This window comes from Tupaia chinensis, unplaced genomic scaffold (assembly GCF_000334495.1).
Source record: "Tupaia chinensis unplaced genomic scaffold, TupChi_1.0 Scaffold000521_1, whole genome shotgun sequence".
NCBI classification, from domain to species: domain Eukaryota; kingdom Metazoa; phylum Chordata; class Mammalia; order Scandentia; family Tupaiidae; genus Tupaia; species Tupaia belangeri.
In genome coordinates this window covers 894195-912453 of record NW_006160034.1, presented here as the reverse complement: position 1 = coordinate 912453, position 18259 = coordinate 894195, and the positions used below count along the sequence as shown (strand labels likewise).

At 45.2% G+C, this 18259-nt stretch overlaps 1 protein-coding gene and 1 pseudogene across 1 annotated transcript in view; one reads left to right on the top strand and one right to left on the bottom strand.

Annotated features, from left to right (window-relative positions):
- FHIP1A (FHF complex subunit HOOK interacting protein 1A) overlaps window positions 1–11079 on the bottom strand; it is a 205138-nt gene extending 194059 nt beyond the window's left edge. Inside the window, 1 exon segment of the mRNA XM_014591001.2 lies at window positions 11023–11079. The gene's annotated coding sequence lies outside the window, so the exon portion shown is untranslated.
- A 5843-nt stretch (window positions 11080–16922) lies between these two features.
- Window positions 16923–17506, top strand: LOC102503006 (proteolipid protein 2 pseudogene; annotated as a pseudogene).
- Window positions 17507–18259: the final 753 nt, after the last annotated feature.

Genomic DNA, 18259 nt, shown 5'->3' with positions numbered 1-18259 from the left:
GGCCCCCATGCAAAAAACCTCCCCAAAAAAAAAAAAAAAAAAAAAAGGAAAAACACATCAGGCACATGTGCATGCATGCCTGAAATCCCAAGAGGAGAGAGAGAAAGAGAAGTGGATTTCCCATTGTGTGCGTGTGTGTGCATGTGTGCGGGGGGTGCTTCCTCACTTTCCCTCTTTCTCTATTTCTATTTCTCTCTCTCTGTCTCTCTCCAGGGAATACATGTGCCCTTTGGTAAATTGAAAAAAAAAAAAATTGAGCTTTGATGCTGAGATCCTCAACAGTAAAGTAGCGGTTGATCATTAAAATAGTAAATGTAGTCTATTTTTAACCGAATTTATTTTTAAATCATAAAAACAATATGCAATCATTGCAAAAAACAATAAACACAAACATAAAAATCACTCATATCCCACCACGAGAGATACATTACTTTTAAAACCTGAGTATGTTTCCTTCTAGTCTTTTTCCTACGCTTGCTAATAATTTCACCCGTTTTATAACATCAGGAACATAAAATATCTGTGTGTACATACGCACGCACAATCTCGTTCTTCCTCCTTCCACTTCACATTATAGCCTGGCTATTATCCCAAATCACTATATTCTTCCCCCAAAAAACAATTTTCATATTACTTCATTCTCTTACCAGAATGTCCCAAATATATGTAACTATCTTGCATCACTGAACACTACGATTATCCCAGTTTTTCCTTATGAGAAATGTTCTTTGATGAATAACTTAGTACATATAATTTGGTTTGGATTTCTCACCTTTTATGATGAAAAAAGAATAAAGAGATATATATTAAAGATACACATTATTTCTTGATATATCCTGCCAAATTCCTTGCCAAATATTCTAGCAATTTATATTCCCATGTGCAGATTCTGGGGTACACCTCGATAAGGCTTTAAGGAGGTATATATAAATAATTTAAGAATTTAATTTATTTAATTTTATTAAATAAAATTATTTACTTTTAAAATTATTTAATGTTTATTTAATTTTATTTATCATCATTACTATTTGTTTATTTGCTATGGGGCATGTGAGCTCGACAGAGAGAGAAAGAATGAGAAAGCAAGCTGCCAGGTCTGAGACTCAAACCATGATCATCCACGTGGGAGTCCAGCACCTTAACCACCATGCCAAGAAGGTATATTCTTAAATCAAAAAGTGCGAATATGCAGAAAAACAATGATTCATAGATTAATCATTTAGGCCTGGCCATGGACACTGCTACTTGGGAGCAGCCAAAAAGCCACAAGGAAAGTCCAGGTTTCCCTAAAAGCCCAAGCACAGAGCTCCACGCCCGTGGGCCCGGCCACCAGGGGAGCTGAGGCAGGAGGATCAGGACTCAGGGCCAGTGTGGGCCACACAGGAGCCCCTGGCTGGACCCGCTGGCACAGTGGCACACATCTGTGGCCCCAGGCACTCTGGAGGCTGAGGCAGGAGGATCGCGCCACAAAGATCCTGTCTAACGACACACATGAAAACTGACCATCTGTTTTCTTAGATGCCTGTAACTACACACCCAACAGATTCAGAGTGACCAAGCAATGGCAGCTCCCTTTCAAATCCACTAATGGATAGTGTTTAAAGGGGGAGGGCAGGCGGTGGTGCACTGGTAATGCAGCTGGACTCACGTGGAAAGGTTCTGGGTTCGTGTCCTTGGGGTCTCCCTACACATACCAGGCACACTCATGTGCCCATGACCTGGGCTGAGGTTGGGGGAGGATTATACTCTGAAACCCCACGGTGGCACCTATCTCTCTGTGTCGCTCTGTTTCTCTCGCTCATGGAAGGAAATGAACTTTTTTTTCAAATATTAATTTATTTAGTTATATTTGTTATTATTAATTTGACCAGACAGAGAGAAAGAGAAAGGGAAAGTGAGAAAGCCAGCCACCAGCTCCAGGACTTGAACTATGGTCGGCCATGTGGGAATCTCATGTCCCTAACCCCCGCACCACCTGCCGGCCCTGGAAGGAAATGAATTTTAAAAGGGGGGTGCTGACAGTGTTGCGATGCTCTGTGAAGCTCACACAATACAGAGGATGAACCTCGGTGCCAAGACCCTGTGTGGGTCCTCAGCTTCAGCTGGTCTGAACTGTGGGTACGTGTTTGCCTGGCGTGTTTGGGGAGGTCTCTGGACTCGAGCGTGGAACCTTCCCATGGGTGCATGCATGCTTAAAATCCTGAGAGGAGGCTGAAGGAGAAGGGATTGCAGTGTGGCCAGTGCCTCTGAGGAGAGCTTTCTCACTTTGCTTCTCTCTTCTACTCCCTCTCTCTCTCTCTCTCTCTCTCTGTGTGTGTGTGTGTGTGTCTCAACAAGCACACATGCCCCACAGCAAATTTATAAATGAGTGAATGAACACACATGAATGAATGAATACAAGTTCCTGCATTCAAAGGATGGACAGGAGGAGAAAGAGTCTGAGGAGGGAACAAGAGGAAAACTCACAAACAAGAACTGAAATAAGAAGGATCGTAAGACTAAAAAAAAACAAAAAGGTAAAAATATGAGTGGCATCGAAATGAAGGAAACATACCATCGTTGAGCAGGGACAAGCTTAGAGGTCAGAAACAAAGGGTAGGGACAGAAAGACACAGCTCAGTGAGAAGGGGCACGCCCTCGAACGGGAGCTGAAGGTTTACTACTTGTGAGTTACCTAGAATGCGGCATAATGGCATCTCCAAGTTTACAAGGGTCCAAAGGCTCTCTTGGCGAGTGAGCTGCCTTCCCAAGAAGGATAAGCCAGGAAAACATTATATGGTAATCTGAGTAGGCAAGAAAAAAAATCACATATTTCAAGGGAAAAAAACAGAACATCATTTGACGTCGACAAAAAAGAATCCAATCTGCCTTTTGCAAGTGAAGTTCTGGCTCCAAGCTTTCAAATACTAACCTCCCACCTGCTGCCCCCTCCAAAAATAATTGTGTGTGTGTGTGTGTGTGTGTGTGTGTGTGTGTAGAAGATTTTGCCTTAGGGCATGTCCACTTGACAGAGACAGTGAGAGGGGAAGTGAGAAATCACCCACAATGCCTTCTCCTCCTGGGATCTTGAGCACACACACACACACACACACATCTGGCGTGAGTTTCAAGCCCCCTGGGTCTGAGACTTGAACCACATTTGGCCAAGTGGGAGTCTGGTGATGTGACTACTACGCCATCTACTGGCCCCCCAAAAAGGTCATTTACATCAACCTGAGACTTGGAGAAAACTGGGAGCTCTCCGTCTGGTCCGGATCACAGATGTAGAACTATTTTGGAAAGTTTGTTGAACTGCAAAAAACTGAGATCTACTGAATCAGATTTCATGGTACAAGGTCCGGAAAATTCATCACCACTTGAAATGCTTTGAACAAGTTCACCAGGCGGTTTATGTGCATGCGGAGTTTGAGAACCCCGAGCCTATCCATTGAAGAGACCACGGACTAGAGAAAACAAATGACTTTAAGAAGAGCCTGCAGTCAGTGCACTTGTTCGGAGCAGCTGCCACACTTGCACGCGCACCAGAATGGCCAGGCACGCTTGTTACACGGAGAGGTCTGAGCCCCGCCCTCAGAGCGTCTCACCCTGCCCAGGAAGTTGCACGTCTGGCACGGTGCTGGGTGAGGTGCCACGGCTCATCCGGGGACCGTACCTAGAGAATCTCTGGCCTGGACCTGAGCTGTCAGACTTTCCTCTGAGTGCATCAGTGTGAGGTGGCCCCCGACACTTCAAACCCAAGACGAAGCGGGGTATTTCAGAAATAAGAATGTTGAAACGGAAAGAGAAAAGATGACCAAACAAAATTATATGTACTTATTTTTTAATTTTATTTTTAAAGCCACACTGGTCACTAGAAGGGATAGAAAAAGTTGGAAAAGATACAAACTAAGGGTCGGCCATGACAGCACAGCAATAATGCACCCTCCGTTAGCCCGACCCACAGGGGAAGGTCCGGGGTTCACGTCCTGAGACCTCCCTCTGCACATAACCGGCACGACAGCGTAGGGCTGGCCGAGGGGAGGGTGGGTCACGGAGTGCAGGCCCTGCTGGGGCTCCTTCTCTCTGTCTTAGTCACTTGTTCGTGGAAGAAAGAAATACATAAACTTTTAAAAAAGAAAAGATGCAAATAAGCTAGAAGGAAATTACTATATAGGCCATGGAACACATGAGAAAAATAAAAACGGCTGAATAAATAAAAAGGTAGAGATAACGGTATGATCTTAACATCTATAAAATTATAAAAATATGTGTGCGAAGTGAACAAATTTCAGATTTACAACATTATGTAGCTGGTTTGATTGTTTGACCATGACGAGTCTTTGTTAAAGGTATGTTTTTTTTTCCTTCCGAAAGAGTAAAAAAAGACAGAGAAAGTAAGAGAGAGAGACAGCACTCCACACTCAACAAGATCTTTTTATTTTCCTTTCTCTTTTTCTTTTTGCCATAGAGTGCATGTGCTTGCCAGAGAGAAAGAGAGAACGAGACAGTAAGAGGGAAAGCGAGAAATCACCCCCCACTGGGATGGCCATGCTGCAATCCCTTCTCCTCCATTCTCCTCCTGGGATTTGGGCATGCACGCACATGCCCAGCATGATTTTCAAGCCGCTGGGTCCAGTTATGGAACTGCAGTCAGCCATGTGGGAGTCCAGTGCCCTAACCGCCACACCACCTGCAGGCCCCACGCCCGAGAGGACCTTCATGCCAGCTTCCACCCCCAGACTCAGTCAGCCCTGGATCCCAGGTTCACACGTGCCCAGCGTGTTCGGGAAAGTTTCCAGATGCAAACCCGCTGCCTTACAACTGCACTGCCATTCAGCCCCCAGAACAAGTCCTTTGGGACTATCTTTTGTATTACCAATACATAGTCAGAAAACCTCCTCCCAAACCAGTCCTACAGACTACATTTTTATTCAAATCTACCTTTGAAAATGGCTTCCCACTGGTTCCACACAAAGGGAAGCCCTAGAGACACATTTCTCACTCACCAGCCCAATTCAGTGACTCAGACATCCCCAGCGTTACATTAGAAATGACAGTACCCTAATGCTGCTGTAACTGCTACTCCTTTCTCATGCAGATGGCTCTTAACCCCCAAATAGTATATCCGAATATGTAATTCTCTCAATAGCTCAGAATATCTGTAACTGCCTCTGTCTACCTGCAATTTGTCCCACTGTTCTGAGAACACATCCCAAATCACACCAGATGGTTTCTACGGGCTGTATATTGTACGCATTTTATATCATACTGTCTTCGACCCTTCAGGGCCCATTTCCAACCCATTTTCCACTTGTGGATCTCGCTGTGCTCCTTGAGAATCTGTTACCAATCCCTCCAGAAAAAGGAATTCACCTATGAGATCCTTCTGCTCCGTGAGTCACTCCGACACCCACCAAAGCTCCTCTACCTCTGACCCAGCCTTGTCCGGGCTTTCCCTTCAGTCCCACGTATTTGCTTTTGTATTCTCACTTCCCACTCCCACCCTCCTGCCCTCCCCCAAATGACCTCACTTCTAAGAGTACAATATTTGGGTTCTGACCTTTTCAACGGCAGTGTAAATATCATTCTGCCAACACACATACTGCTTTCTAGAGCCGACAGGCAAGAACAGGCGTCAGACAATGCCTGCTTTACAGACAGGTGAATGATTAGCAATGGCGGCAGATTTTCCCAGGATTAATTAGGGGCTGTTCTTTACCATAACAATGGTCACTTTGCTTGGGAGACCTGGAAATTAAAGCTCCCTAAAACATGAGAGGATCCCTTGTTGTGTGGAGTGAACTAACTTGAAACCAAAACTGAGAGTCCATTGGAAGCAAATCCCAAGTTTAAGAAGTCATTACCCACCAAATAACTAACATAAAGCTTAAACACAGGCTCCATGCCTAATTACAATGATTACATCTCAGCCTTAGGTAAGTTTTGAATCTACACAATGGCCTTTTGTTTCTGAAATACCTTCTTCATTAGAAACAGAAGTCTTCCTGGGAGTTCCTACATAGCGGCCACCTAGTTAGTTATGCCTGACTGCTTTTCTTTTCCTTGTCCTGAACTGTCTTTTTAGAAAGTCTAAACTTCTCTTCAATAGCATTGGGAAAACTGGATATCCGTGTGCCAAATAATGGATCTGGACCCTTACCTTACCCCATATACAAAAAGAAACTTAAAAGAATGAAATTTAAAAACCATAAGGGGGGAGTGGCATGGTGGTTAAAGGTGCTGGACTCCTACATGGCTGACCCTGGTTCGAGTCCCGGACTGGAGGCTTGCTTTCTAACTCTCTCTCTCTCTCTCTCTCTCTCTCTCTCTCTCTGATCAAACTGGAAAATAATAATAATAAATACAGTTAAATAAAAAAAAAAAACAACATAAAGGGTGTCAACAGACATTTCTCTGAACAAGATATACCAATCGCCAATAGGCACAGGAAAAGATGCTCGATGTCACTTAACATTAAGGAAATGCAAATCAAAACCACGATGGCATATCAGTTCATCTCCATCAGGATGGCTATGACCAAAAACCAAAAACAAAAAAGAAAAAGGGGTGTTTGCAAAGATGTAGAGAAACTGGAGCCCTCACACATTGGTAGCAGGGGTATAAAATGATACAGACACTATGGAAAACAACATGGTGGTCCCTCAGAAACATCAAACACACAATTACGGTCTAGCAATCTGCTTCCAGACATTTACCGGAAACAAGTAAGAGCAGTGACTACCCAGCTGTCTCTGCAGTCCGTCCATGGCTGCATTATTCACAAGCCTAAAAGGGGAAGCAACCTGAGCGTCCATGGACGGATGAACAGATGAACAAAAGGAAAGAATGGATGGACTGATATTTACAATGAAATACAATGCAGCCTTGAAAAGGAAGGAAGTTTTGACGAATACTATAACATGGATGAACCTTGAAAACACAGGCCAAGTGACATCAGCCAGTCACGAAACGACAAATCCTGTACGCAAATATCTATTGGTCGTGGGGAAAGTCATAATGCATTTTTGCATAGAAAAACACAGAAAAATTCTCGTGACTCTCCCGGCGACCTAACAGAATAGCTCTATTAAATTCACAAAGACACAAAGTAGATTGGTAGTTGCTAGGAGGAGGGGAGAGGGGGAATTACTGTTTAATGGATAGTTTCAGTTTCCCACAATAGATGCTTACACGACAGTATAAGTGAACCTAATCCGAGTGAGTCATGCAATTCGAAACAGGGAAGATGGCAAAGTTTATGTGTAGTTTATCACAATTTTAAGTATGAATTTAATAGACTGTTTTGCACCACTAAATTAGATATCTCAATAAAGAAGCAAGCTCCTGAACTTACAAATCGATAGGCACATTTGCATTTTACTGAAGCATATTATTTCAACATGAACATATCCAGAATGCTATAATATTGTATATATCTTTTCCTCATTTTTAAAGAATTATTTATTTATTTAATTCCCTGTGTTGTTAGTATTATTTTTTAATTTGACCAGAGAGAGAGAAAGGGAAAGTAAAAAAAGCAAACCACTGAGTCCAGGACTCGAACCGCGGGCAGCCATGTGAGAGTCCAGCGCCCCAACCACCGAGTCATCTGCTGGCCCCTATCTTTTAAAGTAAAGGTACCATTTGTTCATAGGAATGAAAATATCTTCAAAATACCTACACAGAGCTTCCATTCTATAAAATTAATAAATCTGCAGGAATGATTAGAGAAGAACGTACACAAAACCATAACAATGTAATGACAATAACCGTGTATTGGAGCTTAGTAATTCTTCCTCTCACTTAGAAGACTCAAAGCATTTCACTAAGGGCACCAAAGAGAAAGCATGCTGTCTGTCTAACCATAACCTTCACAGCAAAACCTTTGTCACAGTGTTCACTGAGAAGTGCTGGACTGGCTGCTAAATGCAGTTTTCTAAATTCCAGGGGCCTCTGATGCCTACCCATCACTCCTAACCCTCAGCGTGATTAAGATACCTGAGGTACAATGCATTGGCGTATTTGAAAAGTGGATATTAGAGAAAAAAAAAAGTAAGGGACCAGCAGCTGGCATAATGGTTATGTCGCTGGACTCCCAAGTAGTCAACCGTGGTTTGAGTCCCAGACCAGGTGGTTTAAATACACGCCGGGCACGTGTGTGTGTGTGTGTGTGTGTGTGTGTGTGTCCGAGATCCTGAGAGAAGAATTAGAGGAGAAGGGATTGCGGTGTGGCCGTCCTCCCTGGGGAGTGATTTCTCACTTTCTATCTCTCTATCTCTCTCTGTCTTTCTGGCAAACACATGAGCCCTATAGCAAAAACCTCTCCAAAAAAAAAAAAAAGTGGATATTTAATAAAATTTAGTTTGGCATTTAGATGTCAAAAGCATATCTACCCATTTGTATCCAGTGAAAATATATTCATCCAAAAGTAGACATAAAGTTCAAAATACAGTTTTATTCCATTACATTCTCAACTGCACCTAAGAATACTCTACTTGAGAGCATAACCCTGTGTCAGAACAGTGTATTAAGGGCCAGAAGGGGGTACAGTGGTTAAGGCACTAGACTCCCACATGGCCAACTGTGGTTTGAGTCCCGGATTCAGTGGCTTAAATCTCACACTGGGCAAATGTACATGCATGCTCAAAATCTTGAGAAGAGAATGGAGAAGTGATTGCAGTGTGGCCATCTCCCCTCCCCCAGCAGGGGTGATTTCTCACTTTCTGTCTCTGTCTCTCCAGCAAGCGCATATACCCCATAGACAAAATCTCTCAAAAACAAACAAACAAAACATTACACTAAAAAAAAAAAAAAAAAAAAGCATACTGAAGGGCCAGCAGGTGGCATGGAGATTAACGAGGCAGGACTCCACATGGCCAAATGAGTGGTTCAAGTCCCAGATGCAGCAGCTTGAAAATCACACAGGGCACGTGTGCGTGCATGCCCAAAATCCTAAGAGAAGATTGGAGAAGAAGGGACTGTGGCGTGGCCATCCCCACTCGGGTGATTTCTCATTTTCCCTCTCTCACTCTCTATATCTCTGTCTCTCTTTGATGAGTACACACACCCTACAGCAAAAAATTTAAAAATTAAAGTAAAAAAAAAAAAGTACACTAAAAATATTGCCAGCTGGTAGTGTGGTGGTTGAGGCAGCTAGCTGCCACATGACTGACTATAGGTTCAAATCCTGGACCTGGTAGCTTAAAAAACATGCCAGGCACATGTGCATGTGTGCTCAAAATTCTGAAAGGAAAAGTGGGGGAGGGGGATTACAGTGTGACCATTCCCATGGGGAGGGGGTGCTTCCTACTTCTCTCTATCTCTCTCTCTGACAAGCACATGTATCTGCTAGTAAAAATTTAAAATACAGGGGCCAGTAGGAGGGCAAGGTGATTAAGGCACTGAACTCACACATGGCTGACCGTGGTTCGAGTTCCGGAACTGGCAACTTGAAAAATCACGCCGGACACAGGTGTGTGCATGCCCAAGATCCCAGAAGGAGAATAGGGATGACTGCATGGCCAACTTCCCTGGGGGGTGATTTTTCACTTTCCCTCTCACTGTCTATCTCCCCCTCTCTCTCTGGCAAGGGCATGCACCCTTTGGCAAAAAGCCTTTTAAAAATGTATGTATATATATATATATATATATATACATATATATAGAGAGAGAGAGAGAGAGAGAGAGAGCATTGTTTTACTAAAAGCAAAAATCAAGTAAATAACCTATACAACTTTAACTTTTAAAGATATGAAGATTAGGTAAGAGCATGTGAAATATTTTTCAATCGGGGCTAGACAGTGACACAATGGTCAAACACAACACTCTGCAAGGCTGACTCACATGGAAGGTTCTGGGTCTGCAGAGAGAGAGAGAGAGAGAGAGAGAGCATTGTTTTACTAAAAGCAAAAATCAAGTAAATAACCTATACAACTTTAACTTTTAAAGATATGAAGATTAGGTAAGAGCATGTGAAATATTTTTCAATCGGGGCTAGACAGTGACACAATGGTCAAACACAACACTCTGCAAGGCTGACTCACATGGAAGGTTCTGGGTCTGCATCTGGAGCTCTCCCTGAGAACCCTGGGTATGCGTGTTCCCACCATCCGGGGCTTGCTGAGGCTGGCGGATGGACTGTGGCGTCTACACCCTGTTGAGAGTGCTGTCTCTTATCTCTCTCCCTTTCTTTCTGTCTCTCTCACTCATGGGAAAAATATAAATGGATAAGCTCTAAGAATAGAAAGAATTCCAATATTTATGTATTTTTTTCACTGTCCTGGGACATGTGTACTCACCAGACACAGAGAGAGCAAGAAAAAGCACTTCCCTGATGGGGCACCGCCACAACCGCCCCATCAGGATTTGGGTCATGCACACCTACACACCCGGTGTGTTTCCCAAGCCACTGAGGCTGGGACTCAAACAGCAGTGGCCAGAAGAGATGTGGTTTCCTATGCGCAGGGCTTAACCACTGCACTATAGGGTGAGCTCAGAATTCCAGCCTTTAAGCAAATACATATTGTATGACTCTCTGCAAACCACAAAGCCTAATCACTTATTTTACCAACAGCACCCTTCATTTGAAACTCAGACTCGCCTCTTCTTAGAACTCATCTTCAGTACCGAGCCTAAGCCTTCAAACACACACAGATCACAAAGAGAAAAACTGATTTCCTGATGCTATTCTCATGCTTGTTTTTGATCAAAATTCGAGCACTTGAGACTCACGCCCGAGCTGTAAAAGAGTTTCGACTCTTCCCCAAATACACTCTTCTGGGGTTGAGAGGCCACCACAGAACACAGGATGCTTACGAGATGCCTCGAGATGCGGTTCCCAGAGAAAACATTTTAAATTACTTGAGTAAAGAAAAAAGAATAGCCTCTCAAAAAAAAAAAAAAAAAAAAAAAACTGTTTTGAACAAATAATGTGCGCTAGGCTGTACAAGCTCAAGTAGGCTTGTTTAAAAATTTTAAAAAGGCATAATAGCTCCTTGAACATGGCTGCACGCGTATCGATAGTAATGGAAGAGCAGACGTTACCTGTGATGGCTCCCCTCGACAGCCTACCGCGGAGCTGCGTTTGCTCACGTCCCTCGTCGGAAGTGATTTCTCCAACATCTGGCTCCGCTGGAAACCCCCAGAAGAAGATGTTCAAAAGCTACAGAAAGGAATCAAAGTGTCCCACAATGAAATGTAGAATCCAATCTAAGGTTCTCTGTCTCTTCTTTTCCCCTCCCCTCTCATTTCCTGCTGTGCGCCGTGCACTGAGTAGGTCCTCCTCAGGCTGCATTTGTCTTTTTAATAAAATCAGTAAGTAAGCAAGTAAATAAATAAATAAGCAAGTGGAAAGCAAACCTTTTTTTTTAGAAACTTCAATGCTAGCCAAAAATGAGAACTCCCCACTGGGTGGCAGAAACTAGAGGATTCTCCCATCTTCTACAAGATGGTACGTATTCATACGCTTCTTTTAGAAGAGGAAAAAATGTGAAACTAAACAGACCCACGTCTACGGATTACCAGCATCGTATTAATAGGGGCAATAACATATGAGATAGTGAAGAAAGGGCCTCGGGTAACTTTCATAACCAGCTTTCAAAAAATGTACGATACTCCCAAAATATTCCCTGCTGCCTCTGACCAATCTACATACTGACGGCTGGAAGTTTAGGATTTTGATATCCTGTGGGCAAAGCCTCCTCTGCTCTTAGACATGTACCCTCTGCCATCAGGCCTAACGAGCAAAATAACCCCCAACACAAATGCATGACTGAATCCCCACTGCACAGCCAGAAAGACAGAAGTTTTCAAAGTAGGCCGGAGTGGCCAGCAGGTGGCATGCTGGATAAGGCAGCCGGACTCCCACATGACTGACTGCGGTTCAGGTCCCAGACTCACAAGGGGCACGAGTGTGTACGTGCTCAAAATCCCAAGAGGAGAATGGAGGAGAAGGGATTGTGGCATGGCCATCCCCCCAGGGGGGGTTGATTTCTCACGTTCCCTCTCTGTCTCTCCTGCGAGCATGCGCACCTTATAACAAAAACCTTAAAAAAGTAAAAAGTAGGCTGGGGAATTAACTTACCAGAGAGAAAGGCACAGAAAAAAAGCTAGCAATGTCCAGGACAGAGATGGGCGAGGCAGGGGTGTGGGGTAGCATGACTGGGTCTACGTGGAGAAGGTCCTGAGCTCTCAGGCTGGGACCCCCGAGCACCCTGGGCACACGCCATGATCCAGCCTGGCAGAGGCCGGAAGTGGGTCATGATCCGATGAGGACACTGCCCTCTCTCTCTCTCTCTCAAAAGAAAGTAATGAAAGCGCTTTTTAAAAATAGACTAACCCCAAACACTTCCAAATACAGAAGGAAGAAGCTAATGTAAATAGTAAATAAAACCACAAGGCGACCAGTAGACAGTGTAGTGGTTATGTCACTGGGATCCCACGGAGTCGGCTGCAATTCGAGTCCCGGACCTGGTGGCTCAAAACTCACACCAGGCACACGTGCATGTGTGCCTAAGATCTGGAGATGAGACTGGAGGAGAAGGGATTGTGGCGTGGCCATCAATCCTCGGGGGGTGAGGGGGATTTTTTTGCTTTCTGTTTCTCTGTCTCTCGGGCAAGTGTACGTGCCCTATGGCAAAAATCTCTCTAAAAATAAATAAATAAGACCATAGGAAGCTACTCCTAACATCACAATTGGCAGAAGCTAGAGAAAATTTCTAAGACAGAACAGTTTTTAATAAAACTACAAATAAATTTAAAATATGGACGCCACTGAAATGTGCAGAGAGTGAGACGTGGTCAAATAAATTTGCCACAACCACAAAATTGACTGAATCCCAATTCTGTCGGTCATTAAGAAATTTCATGAGTTCATAAAGTGAAATAGGAAATGCCATTTATAATCCAAAGAAGAAAGAAAACACAGGGTACCATGTTGTAATTACACATGATCACAACTACTTGTACAAAAGCAAAAAGCAAAATGACGTTTCTGCGATAAGGCTGTAAATTAGGTCAGATATCTTCCCGTTCTTAGCTGAGTTCATGTTGAGTAGTTCAAGTCACCGTCTTGGATAATAGATGTTATCTTCTCAAAACCTCTTTACAGCAAGGATGTCCCAGGCTCTGATGTAATAATTGTTTTGTAGTACTCCAGTATACTATAATAAAAGATGGTTTATGGGACCAGCAGTTGGCATAATGCCTATGTCGCTGGACTGCCATGCAGTCGACTGCGGTTCGAGTCCCGGACCTGGTGGCTTAAACTCACACTGGGTGCATATGTGTGTGCGTGCCCAAGATCCCGAGAGAAGGGATTGCCGCGTGGCCATCCCCCCTGGGGGATGATTTCTTGCTTTCTGTCTCTCTGTCTCTCTCTGTCTTTCTGAGGAGTGCACGCGCCCTATAGCAAAATACTTCTCCAAAAAAAAAAAAAAAAAAAAAGGTTTCCTAGAAGCCAGGGGAGATGGGGGTGGTGCTTAACATATAGGTGGTGTCAAAAGCCTAGACTATAATAAATACCTTTTCTTGTAGCAAATGTTTCATGAAGGGAAACAAAATGGGGGAGGGGGAGGGTCAGTGAGCAGGATGTGACTAAATCTTTAGACCCAGGCAAGGAGCCGCAGAGCAGTGAGTAAGAAGAGTCTAGCAGGATGGGAGCCGGAGCCCACCGGCCAACCTCAGTGTGAGTCCCAGCCCCGACAGCTTGAAACTCTCCAGGCTCCACAGGCTGGAGCGACCGGAGAGAAGGGGTGCAGCGTGTTTCCTCCCTCTCCCCACACCCCTGTCTCTCCGCTGAGCGCACATGCCCTCTGGCAATTTAAAAAACAAAAAAAGAAAGAAAAAGAAGAGGGTAACATGACACGTGAATAAAGAGGTTGTTCATATTCATGTACCCCCAATTTCCTCAGGTCAGGCTTTCCTCTCATCACTCCCCACTGAAGCACCTGGGTTACTAGTCTCGCCTCTCAGCAGAGTTCCGGGCGCTTACTCGCCAGCGTTTCACGGGTAACAGAGATCGACTCTTCCATGGTCCCACGGGGGCGGTTCTAGCACCTTGCACTGGAGAGGGGCAGGCGCTTCTGCTGCCTGTTCAGCTCACTTCTGGCCCTTCCTCACCCCGTGACTTTGTGAATTACGAAAAAAATCCTTAATTCATGAGAAATCCTTCTCCCATCTCTGCGCCTGTGCCCGTATCTCCTCCGCTTACACTCTGCACGGCCGGCACCGCGCTCACGCACACTGGGGTTTTTTGTTTGTTGTGTTTGTTTATTTTGGAGAGGTTTTTGCTATAGGGCACATGTGCTCACCAGACAGAGAGAGAGAGACAGAAAGTGAGAAATCACCCCCAGGGGGGATGGCCACGCCACAGTCCCTTCTCCTCCATTCTCCTCTCGGGATTTTGGGCACGCACGCACACGCACCCGGCATGAGTTTAAGCCACCGGGTCTGGGACCCGAACCGCAGTCTGCTACATGGGAGTCCAGCGACATAGCCGTTACGCTAACTGCTGGTCCCTTGCGCACACTTTCACGGAGACAATCAGACAACGTGTGTGTTGCCAAGACCTCCACTTAGACCCCCCCTCTTCCGTTTCCCTCTCCAGATTGCAGCCAGGCTTCGCCACCTCAGAGGAAGCCAGGTCCTTGGACAGGGACGCACAGGCTGACATGGAAAGCAAGGTTAAACGGAAATCGAGAAAATGGAAAGGGTGCTCTCGACACTCCCTTGGTCTTGATGATGCTCTTGGTTGTCATCTCATTTAAAAAACAAAATGTGCCTCCTGCTCGCCGTGGGGGAGGCTGGCAGTTAACACGCAGTCACACTGGATCTCTCCCCAGGCAAGTCCTTGTCCTCGGACAAAACATTCTACCTCCAACATGAGAACGGCAGGCTCCCAGGCCCTCTGTGGAACAGCGATGTCCTCTGCCTAACTTCAGCAGAGGAGTGAGATCCAACGCTCACGTCCAGACGGCATACCTTCAGTGACTGGAGACCTCCACCGTGCCCTGGTGAGCATCTGAACAGGCAGGTGGCATGCGCAAAGCACAGCAAACCAGCAAATGAACACGGGGGAGAAGGAGAGAAGGGAGCCCGATAACTCAGGGCCACATCGTGGGGTTCTCCCTACAGCAGAGAAACAAAAGCAGGTCGCATGTACAGAGAGGTGAGGATGTATCCACAGTGTTTGTTACACTAATTGGCCTGGGACATAATGGAGCGCTTTCCTGGAGCGTAATTAATAAATCAACCAACAAAGAGAAGGCCCAAACAATGCGACAAGTTTTTGAATACATGAAACTGACTAGGAGCTAATTATGTGTTGAATCATTTCATTCTCCGAAAAGGCTGACATGGGACAAGCAATGCATTATGTTCGCACGTGCAGACTTAGGGAGTGGAACAAAATATTCTACGCAGGCCCCCAGTCTCCACTGATTCCACTAAGCACACGAATAAGAGCGTAGAGTCTTACAACAGACGGGCTCTTACTGATCACCTAAATCCATCCCTGAATGTTATAGATGGCAAAACCAAAGCACAGGGTCAGTCCTGTGGCACAGCAGCTAAGTCCAATGACTAAGGAGTCATACTCCACACTGAGGTTCAAATCCCCTGCCCCGCCCCGCCCCCAGTGGCCTGAAAAACTTGCTGGTCTGTATATGTGTGTGTCCCAAATCCTAATGAGATTAAGAAATGAAAAAAATGGAAAAAAAATGTTTAAAAGGACTGTGATGTGACCACAAAACCCATTAGGGGATTCTCTCTCTCTCTCTCTCTCTCTCTCTCTCTGATGAGCTCATGCACGCTCTAGCAATTCAAAACAAAACAAAACAAACCTTAAGTACGGAGAGGCTAAGTGTCCAAGTTCTCAACAATCTACCCATAAAGTTGATTTCAATTCCTCCTCATAAATAGCAAACCTTTCAAGCATTGGGGAAAAAGAGAATCAACTGAAGTTTTGGTCTTCAAATTCTATTCAATCAATTCCAGAGATTTTGCATTAATTATTGGGTTGTCATAAAAGTCATGATGTATTTTTTCTATGTAAAAATGCATCATGACATTTATGACAGTCCAATATATCAATTTTTCTTTTTAAACCAAAAACCCAGTGTAATTTGGATGAGTCTGAGAGGGTCTCAACTTCAGAATAATTTAATGAATCGGAGCATGTCGCAGGGGAGAAAAGCAGACAGACACCATGGGCATCTGGAAACAAAGGGACACGCTCATCGCATGAATAGACGTGGCCAACAAACCAGACTCAAGCAGTGAAGTGGTGTTTCCAATGTGACAGACAATCTTAAGATGTTTCTTTAAAAGAAAAAAAAAAAAAGCCGTTGTTAAAGAGTAATCGGTAATTTTGGAAAACACTGCACTCTAAATATCCCTCTTGAAGATTCCCAAAGCACATTAAGGCTTTGCATTAGGCTGAAGAAGGTCCACATAAAATAAATACACTTCAGTTTGTTTAATCCAACACTGCTTGACATCTTTGGTGTGCAGATTTGTGTTGACATCTTCCAAGAAACATGCTTTAAGAAATACATATGGCGGGACCAGCAGTTAGCATAATGGCTATGTCGCTGGACTCCCACATAGTTGACCGCGGTTCGCAACCCAGACCCGGTGGCTTAAACTCACACCGGGTGCATGTGCGTGTGTGCCCAAGATCCCGAGAGGAGAATGGAGGAGAAGGGATTGTGGCGTGACCATCCCCCCTGGGGGGGTGATTTCTCGCTTTCTGTCTTTCTGTCACTCTCTGTCTCTCTGGCGAGTGTACACGCCCTATAGTGAAAACCTCTCCAAAAAAAGAAATACATATGGCATTCTTTTTTTTTTTTTTAATTAGTCAGAGGTCATGCTGCTTATCAGAGAGGACAGAGAAAGAGAGAGAGAGAATGCATTGAAGTAAGAATTCACCCTTCCGGCCCGGCCAGATGGCTGGCAAGACGGCTAGGTGTGCAGCGTCCCTCGAACCCGCGAGCAAGCAAGCAGATCTTACCTGCCCCTAGGGATTCTGGCCCACACCATGGCGGATTCGGAGCCCTCTCAGCCCCCGGCTGCTGGGCCGCCTGCACCAGCTTCTCGCACACCCAGAAGGGAATTCTCCTGTTGACTGAGATTATGCTGTGCTTGGTGACTCTGATCTGCTCCAGCACTCGGCTTCAGGGTCCTCCTCCCTGTCAGTGAGTGAGATGACCCTTGCGACTGTCCTCTTTGTCGTCTACATGCGTGATGTGCACACCAAGATCCCTTTCATCAACTGGCCCTGGGGTGATTTCTTTCGAACCCTCATAGCGGCGATCCCCTACCTGATCACCTCCATACTGTCCTTGTTCACAGAGGAAAGCAGTCCAGAATCACTGCAGGGGTACTGGGCCTAATGGCTACACGCCTCTTCGGCTATGATGGCTACATCCCCTTCCCCTTTTGGCAGCAAAGACATACAGCAGCCCCCGCTGACCCCGCAGATGGCCCGGTGTGGGGGAACTCCCCTCAAATCTCAGTGATCTACAAATGACTCCTCCCCAAATAAATAATATACAGATTGTTAAAGTTAAAAAAAAAAAGAATTCATCCTTCTGGGGGATCGCCACATCAAAATCCCTTCTCCTCCACTTCTCCTTTTGGGGTTTCAGGCATGCACACACGCCCGGCATGTTTTCCAGGCCACAGGGTCCAGTACTTGAACCGCATAGTCACGTGAGATCCAGTCACCTTAACCAGCACACCACTTAGATGGCCCAATATGGCATTCTTGGTGAATAAGCTAAGTATGATACCATTAAGGATAATTTATAGTGACATATGCTTCCTCTTCCAGAATCAACTGTTAAAATCAACTCATGGGACCAGCAGATGGAATAATGGTTATGTCACTGGACTCCCACGTAGTCGACCATGGTTCAAGTCCCAGACCCGGTGGCTTAAAACTCACACCAGGTGCATGTGTGTGTGCATGTCCAAAATCCTAAGAAGAGAATGGAGGAGAAGGGATTGTAGTGTGGCCATCCCTGCTGGGGGTCAGGAGAGGTGTGATTTCTCGCTGCCTTTCTGTCTCTGGCAAGTGCACGTGCCCTATAGCAAAAGACATGGGACCAGCAGATGGTATAATGGCTATGTCGCTGGACTCCCATGTGGCTGACTGCAGTTCGAGTCCAGGACCTGGTGGCTTAAACTCACGTTAGGCGCATGTGCATGCCTGCCCAAGATCCCGAGAGGAGAATGGAGGAGAAGGGATTGCAGTGTGGCCATCCTCCCTGGGAGGTGACTT